The following is an 8,905-nucleotide window of genomic DNA, read 5'->3' on the forward strand; positions in this document are numbered from 1 at the left end:
AGGGAGGGAGGGAGTGAGGGAGGAAGGGAGGGAGGGAGGGAAACGACCTAGTTACTGCTTGCAGAACAGTTTTTGACCAGTGATTTGTCCAGTGTTTTGTCTAGTGTTTTGTCCAATGCTTTGTCCAATGTTTTGTCCAGTAACTTTCTGTTTGATCCTCCTGTGCTTTTCTGTTTTCTTTTAATATTTTCGTGTTTTGTTCTTATAAATTATTTTCTTGTTTTCGGTTTGTTAAATTATTTTTCTTATATTATTACACCTAGTATACTTACCTAGTTGTGCTTGCGAGGGTTGAGCTCTGGCTCTTTGGTCCCGCCTATTGAGGTTCAAGCTGGTTTGTCGAGGTCCCACTTGGGCACATGATTGAGCTTTCCACATGATGCAACCCTCAACAGTCGTCTAAATCAACCCCCCCCCCCCCTCACGTATACCTATTTTCTATTGGTTGCTGAACAGGGGCGTCAGGTGTGTAGGGAGACGTGCCCAAACGTTTTCGTCATGTCGCAGTGACACATTGCTTATCTTAACAATTACATATCCCATTTACAAGCATTCGCCTGCGGTCTCTGCCATGCCTTGTGTCTTGGGCTGGGGGGGTCCACGCCGGTGCTGCATATTCCAACTTTAGTCAAGACTTATGATTCATATAAACTTTCTTTTTAAGTCTTTTTTTAAGCCAAACTAAAGTTGACTCTCATTGTATTGGAAGGTGATAGTGTACCTGAAGAGGCCTGTAATTTGTGGGTCACGAACCATGGGGGTATCGAACCCCAACCATATTCTCCTCCCCCCTACTGAGTGATTCAGGAATCGAACCCTGTCCGCATACTCAAGACGAACCTTGTCGACATCTCCACGACACCAAGACGGGAAAAAATATCATCCTCGCAGGGAGGACGGAGTGGGGTGGGGGAGGGGTTGAGGGGGAAAAAATCCATCCCAGTCGTCTAAAAAGAGGAGGAAACTAACAAGAAACGGGGAAGGAAAAGAGGTTTAGAGCATAATTAGCAAGTTTTAATCGACTTAGCGAAGCAGTTGGTGAGTTCCCTGCAAGCTGCTTAGCCCCCCCGGGACCCTGCCAGTCGGGCTGGCGTCACACACCTCCTCATCTGAATTGTACATTAGTGCAATCTCTGGAGAAATGACAATAGCAAGGGTGTGTGTGTGTGTGTGTGTGTGTGTGTGTGAGCGCTGGCTGTCTGTTTGATTTTTCGTGCATTTGATCTTTGTGTACTTATTCTCTCTCTCTCTCTCTCTCTCTCTCTCTCTCTCTCTCTCTCTCTCTCTCTCTCTCTCTCTCTCTCTCTCTCTCTCTCTCTCTCTCTCTCTCTCTCTCTCTCTCTCTCTCTCTCTCTCTCTCTCAATCCAATTTTCCGTCATTTCGGGATGCGAACGTTTGATAAATCACTCTCGTTATGCTGTCGTTCTGGCAGCCACTCGGCTGCTACTGAATATCTGCGAGTTAATGATTTTTTAGTGTATTTTAACGACGCTGGACTCGACGACTGCTCCGTTACAGCTGTTTTAGTAATGGGCAGCCTGCCTCCTGTTGCCTGGTTCCTGTTGATGCCTGTTGTATGTCTGTTGCTTGGTTTCTGGTCTGTGTTGCATGTTGGTTGTCGTGTGTTGCTTAATGTCTGGTTCTGCTGCTGGGTTCCTGTGTGTGTGTGTTGATTGGTGAGCTTCTGTTGGGTTCTGGTTTGTTTATTTGGTTCTCGACTGAGGCATAAGCAAATGGGTAGAGGTTTCTTTCGCCTGGGGCGTCTGTTTATCTAGCGGTAAATAGTAAGTTAGGAGTTAGTTGCTATGGGCGGCGGCATCCAGGCGGTGTGTGTGTGTGTGTGTGTTCACTTAGTTGTGTTCGCCTAGTTGTGCTTGCGGGGGTTGAACTCTGCTCTTTCAGTCCGACTCTCAACTGACAATCAATCGACTGGTACTAACTACTATTTCTTTTTCCTCCACACACACACACACACACACACACACACACACACACACACACACACACACACACACACACCACACACATACATAATCACACAACTCTCAGATATACTAGCATCCATGCAGGGAGCATTCAGATCTCTCTCTCTCTCTCTCTCTCTCTCTCTCTCTCTCTCTCTCTCTCTCTCTCTCTCTCTCTCTCTCTCTCTCTCTCTCTCTCTCTCTCTCTCTCTCTCTCATTTGTAACAATTCAAACTAGCAAGTAGTTAGCACAAGTATGATTGATAACGAGGTGTGACCATGGTAACAACCATCGCTTCTAAGTCACTTGATTGGTAAGCACTCACACCCTGTGTACACACACACACACACACACACACACACACACACACACACACACACACACACACACATGAACGCAGACACTTCAACAAACACAGTTTTATCAGTAATTCTTCGTAACATATAAACTAACTTCCATGGCATGTTTCATTAACTATAAATATACTTCAAACTTGTATAATTAACATATATATGAATGTGGCGGGTTACCCGCTAGTATTTACCTGTGTGCTTACAGGCAGTGGGACCTGGCTCTTGGGCCCCGGCCTCCCTGGGTAGACATAATTACATCAGGTGTAATTATGTCTGGCTCGACGTTGTGGAACTAAATAGTTCTTAAATCGATGTAGAGATATGGCTTTCCTCCTTCTTTCCCCCCCCCCTCCATCCCCACCTCACTCTCTGATTCTAGTGCATTCTGGAGCTGCATAAATCATGTATGTGGTCTGACGTATGTCGTGTATAACAGTGTGAATGAGTCTTTGTTTAGGCTTTGTAAAGCTTCGCATATACTGCTATTGTTATTCAGTTTATGGGCATACATTTTTGCTTTAATTAGTTTGATTTTCTTAATTAGTTTACGGTCCTTAGTGCTTAGGCTCAATATTTGGTTTAAGTTCTTGTTGTGTTATTCTTCTCAGGTTATTTAAAGGTGATGGATAGTTATAGTTAGTTCGCTGCTTCTAACTATATGGGTTTATCATACATTCGTAGGCCAACTTGAAATGGAATCCGCATGAAAGAGATTCTGATACTGTTAATACACGCTTGTTATATCCGTCCTTAGCTGCGGACACAAGTATCTTTAGAGTTGAAGCTTACTGAGTCGGGCAAAGTGATGGTTATTAGGAATTACTTATCCAAATTGACGCATTTAGTGGTTACATGTGTGTGTGTAGCTTTGAGTCGAAAGACGTATGGTGAATTGTTTTGCGAAGCCTCGTTGTGCGTACGGACGCAAAATAGGACGCTACACGCAAAATACGACGCTACACGCAAAATACGAGGCATCACTTACTGTCAGGGCTCCCAAATGCACGATTGGGGCGTTGTTTGGGAACTTATAAGTGTGTGTTGTTGGGGTGAATACGTTTTCTGTGGGTGGAGTATCGACATGGCTTGAGGTGTTGTACTTGGAACTGGAATAAACTGTGCTTCGTAAGCAAGCTGGGACTGATTTTGAACTTCCTTCTTGGGTGGAATGGGAGGAATTATAAAGGGAAGCTGACTCGTGTGGGGCTATTCTCTCTCTCTCTCTCTCTCTCTCTCTCTCTCTCTCTCTCTCTCTCTCTCTCTCTCTCTCTCTCTCTCTCTCTCTCTCTCTCTCTCTCTCTCTCTCTCTGATTCCAGGATTTGCCTCTCACGTGTGTGTGTGTTCTCACCTAGTTGTACTCACTTAGTTGTGCTTCCGGGGGTTGAGCTTCGGCTCTTTGGTCCAGCCTTTCAAATGTCACTTCACCGGAGTACAGATTCCTGAGCCTATTGGGCTCTATCATATCTATATTTGAAACTGTGTATGGAGTCACCCTCCACCACATCACTTCCTAGTGCATTCCATTTACTATCTGCTCTGACACTGAAAAAATTATTTCTAATGTCTCTGAGGCTGTGTGTGTGTGTGTGTGTGTGTGTGTGTGTGTGTGTGTGTGTGTGTGTGTGTGTGTGTGTGTGTGTGTGTGTGTGTGTGTGTGTGTGCGTGTGCGTGCCTGTGTTTGTAATCTCTGGAGGAGTAATTAAAAACTCGTTTGTATTACTTACCTTCCAGATAATCTTGTCGAGTAAAAAGAACTCACTCTCTCTCTCTCTCTCTCTCTCTCTCTCTCTCTCTCTCTCTCTCTCTCTCTCTCTCTCTCTCTCTCTCTCTCTCTCTCTCTCTCTCTCTCTCTCTCAGTATTATCATCGTGATGAACCGCCTCGCATAGATTTCAAAGTTAAGTTAAGTTTTTGCATCAAAAACGCGAATTAAGTCAAGTCCTTGAGACGGAAGCAATACGTACCGAGATATTTGAATCAAATTAATGTTTTTGCGTATGACGAAACACAGTGTTTCGAAGCGCAGATATCTGTGGGTCTGTGACTGTCTAGTTGTCCCGACTCCTGCGTATGTGCGTCAGGTATCGCTCCAGCACCTGCGTATGTGTGTGTGTGTGTGTGTGTGTGTGTGTGTGTGTGTATGTACTGACCTATTTGTACTCGCCTATTTGTGCTTGCGGGGGTTGAGCTTTCGCTCTTTGGTGTGTGTGTGTGTGTGTGTGTGTGTGTGTGTGTGTGTGTGTGTGTGTGTGTGTGTGTGTGTGTGTGTGTGTGTGTGTGTGTGTGTGTTTACTATCTATTTATGCCTGCAGGATCGAGCTGTTAGCTCTTGGACCCCGCCTTTCTAACCGTCGGCTTTCTGATGTTCTAACTCCCAACTTATTTTTCTCTATCTTATCTACTGCATCTACTTTATCTTCTTGTCTACTTATATACTGGGTCTCGGTAGTACAGTTGGGTTTGTTCTCGACTCGCAATCGAGAATCCTGGGCTTCGAATCCCCGGGCGGGGCAGAAAATGCTTGGGGGTAAGGTTCTTTCCGCTAATGTACCTGTTTACCTAGCAGTAGTAAATAGGTACCCGGGGGATTAGTCAACTTGTGGGACGAATCCGGATCCGTCGACTGTGAATCCCGAACGCTGACTGCGTGCGTTTATGCGTGCGTGTGCGGGTGTCGTGGCTCCTGGTGACAATATAGAGCCTCGCGTGTGAGTGCCACAGCTCATTGTGACTCTGTAGAGCCTGGTGTGAGTGAGGCAGCCTCCTGCCTGTCCCAGTGGACGTTGGCTCTATGCTTCCTCTACCGCCATTATGCCTGAAACTTTTCTCAAGTTGCTGGCGAAATTTGCCACCGGGAAAAGTTTCCAGTTTCCAGCTGGAAGTCTAGCAGAAACCTCCAGGTCAGGGAGAGAGAGGGGGGGGGGGGTGTTTACCCATGTATGGGGGTGATAAATACAAATTAATGTAAACTATTAACATCTGGTTACTTGAATTGAAGTCCTGTTTGGTCACAGATATATAAATTTTTAACATTTCTTCTTCTTCTTCAGTTTGTCAGGTGGCAGAAGTGTGTAAGAGGGGATGGCACAAGTGTCAAAGGCTAGTGGCAGCAGTGTCAAAGGCTAGTGGCACCGGTGTCAAAGGATAGTGCCAACACCGTCGAGATGGTGTCATGCACGTCGAGAGGAGGAGGGAAAGTGACAACAGTTTTGGGCCACATTCCAAACTTGGCCTAATTTTCAGACAACTTGGGGCCATTAGAGATTCAGGGACGGGCTGAGGTAATCACTCTCATCAACACCTCGGTCAGACCTCGGTTAGAACTTCATTCAGAAACCTAAATGAGGAAGCTTTTAGGGCGCTTTACACTGCCTACGTGAGACCCGTCTTAGAGTATGCCGCGCCATCATGGAGCCCCCACCTGAAGAAACACATAAAGAAACTGGAGAAGGTTCAGAGGTTTGCGACGAGGCTTGTCCCAGAGCTACGAGGGATGGGATATGAAGAGCGGCTGAAGGAACTGAATCTTACGACACTAGAGAAAAGAAGGGAGAGAGGAGATATGATAGGGACATATAAAATACTCAGGGGAATTGACAAAGTGGAAATAGATCAAATGTTCACACGTAATAATAACAGAACGAGGGGACATGGGTGGAAACTGGAAACTCAGATGAGTCACAGAGATGTTAGGAAGTTTTCTTTTAGCGTGAGAGTAGTAGAAAAATGGAATGCACTTGGGGAACAGGTTGTGGAAGCAAATACTATTCATACTTTTAAAACTAGGTATGATAGTGAAATGGGACAGGAGTCATTGCTGTAAACAACCGATAGCTAGAAAGGCGGGATCCAAGAGTCAATGCTCGATCCTGCAAGCACATATAGGTGAGTACACACACACACACACACACACACACACACACACACACACACACACACACACACACACACACACACACACACACACACACACACACACAATAAGAAGGGAAGGGAACTATCAGCGGAAAAGCGCCAAGTCATTATGACTATATAGCACTGGGAAGAGGGTCAGGATAAGGATTTTGAGATGGGACGAGGGAGAGAAAAGGAATGGTGCCCAACCACTTGCACGGCTGGGAATTGAACGCCGACCTGCACGAAGCGAGACCGTCGCTCTACCGTCCAGCCCAAGTAGTTGAGCCACTAGAAGAAGAGAATATACTACAGAAAGCGAGTTTGCTTCCACGTGAAACAGTTCGTATTTATTCCCAGTAAAGAAAATCAATGGCATACAGTGAAGTCCGTAATTATTTGTACACTGACACGGCTGTTTTGAACTGGCACTCAAACACGCTCTATCTGAAATTTAGCAATGTCCGTGAGGCTACATTACAGATGGTCACCTTTAATTTGAGTGTATTTACATCCATATCGGGGTGATCCGTGTAGGTCGTTGTTGTTGTTTTAGATTCAGCTACTGAGAACCACAAGTAGCACAGGCTATGGTGAGCCCGTAGTGGGCTTACCCGTCACAGGAACGGCTTACTGTGACGGGTAAGTCACTGTGTAGACGACTATACCAGCTTAATTAACCTCAGATGTCAACAACGTTACATCTGAGGTTACAACGACATGTCGCCTTAAGATGTAAATAATGCAGATACGAAACTGTTTAAAAACACGAATTAATCGCCAGCGACTTTGACCATCCGCCCTCAGGGCTGTCAGTGGTGTGGTGTCGACATCAGGTTTGGATTTTGTTAATTAGTTGTGTGGGGGGGAGAGAGAGGGGGGGGCTTTTTGGCGCCAGATTCCCTTCAAGTGAAACTTTGCACAATTACGGCGGGAAGACGAGCCCGCTTGTTCTTTTTCCTCTGGGACTCATTTGCATAAGGAACGTTTTGCTTCCAGGGAAAAAAACAACGAGGAGATTTGTGTTTGTGTTTTTAGTTCATTTTGAGAAGATTCGACAAGTACTGTTGTGTGTTTAACTTGTCAGTCTCTCTGCCTCCGTGTGTGTGTGTGTGTGTGTGTGTGTGTGTGTGTGTGTGTGTGTGTGTGTGTGTGTGTGTGTGTGTGTGTGTGTGTGTGTGTGTACAGAGCTGACTTCACAAAGACATTTATAATTTGTAATAAGCAAGACTGTGCAAATTTAAACATCGTCTTTCAAGATCTTTGTCGACATGTTACAAGAAGCACTCATTTAAAGCCTTGCCAAGCCTATACACCACGATGCTGTTCTCCTCAGATAGTAAGTCAATGAAGCAATGTACTTGAAATCATAAAGGAGGTATGAGGCTGTCTATCGCGAGCTGGGAATTTTTAAGTTACCCGTTTAATGGCGGGAGTTGTTGCTGGCGGAGCATCAGGCTTCCTCTGCTGTTTGGGGGGGGGGTTAAGGGGGTGATGGGGGAGGGGGTGCGATAGGGGGTGCTGGGGGGGTGAAGGCATAGGTGAGAGGAGAGTCAGTCCTGAATTATAGTTATTTTTCGAGCTTTTTTTAACACTATGGGTTACTTCACTCCCTTCCCCCTCCCCCCTCTTTTTACTCCTAAACCTGCTCATCCTCCCACTCTTCCTAATCTTCCTTAAGATTTTGCTCCTGCTCCTTATATTTCTTCCGTTCCCCGTCTTCCTCCTTTTCCGAGCTCTATCCCCCTCTGTTCCTCGTCATGATGTCCCTACTCCTGCCCATCTTTCCCTCCCCTTCCCTCCTTCCCCTTGCGCCTGCTCCTCCTTGTGCTGCTCCTCTTCCTCCTCCTCCGCCTCCTCCTCATTCTCCTGCTCCTTCACAAATATCCTCGGGAGCCTCGCACAATTCGCAGCCTCATTCCAAGTCAGTAAATCAAGCTTCTCGGTCCGCTAACAGTTGCCGTTTTTTTCTTATCACTTGTTTTCCGGTGTGGGTGTCCGCTTTTCACGCCCACTGCGCCACCCACAACAAGCTCCTGGCGCCCCCTGCTACTTCGCCGCCCACTGCGCCACCCACAACAAGCTCCTGGCGCCCCCTGCTACTTCGCCGCCCACTGCGCCACCCACAACAAGCTCCTGGCGCCCCCTGCTACTTCGCCGCCCACTGCGCCACCCACAACAAGCTCCTGGCGCCCCCTGCTACTTCGCCGCCCACTGCGCCACCCACAACAAGCTCCTGGCGCCCCCTGCTACTTCGCCGCCCACACTAAAGTCTCCTTCTCCCTCCCTGAGGGCACAGGATTCGATGGGTATGGGTTGTGAGGGTAGGAATGGGGGGGGGAAGGGGGGGAGGGAGAGGGGCGATGGAAGGTATATATATACCGAATTAAAACACTGAAGTCTTGCCGGCTGTTTTCTGACACGGGAAGACAGAGCTATTCTCCTAGGTCAGAAGAGCTGGTATTCTAGTTGTAACTCAGTTGCCCCTTGAACTGCGTTGTTCCCATGCCCTTGGGGGCTCTCTGCTTCACTGGCGTCTAATTAGTCCTTTGCATTGATAAAGCTGCAGCACACACACACACACACACACACACACACACACACACACACACACACACACACACACACACACACACACACACACACACACACGCACACACACACACACACGCTCTGTCATATTATATTTATG

This window comes from Procambarus clarkii, chromosome 9, assembly GCF_040958095.1.
Source record: "Procambarus clarkii isolate CNS0578487 chromosome 9, FALCON_Pclarkii_2.0, whole genome shotgun sequence".
Classification (NCBI taxonomy): Eukaryota; Metazoa; Arthropoda; class Malacostraca; order Decapoda; family Cambaridae; genus Procambarus; species Procambarus clarkii.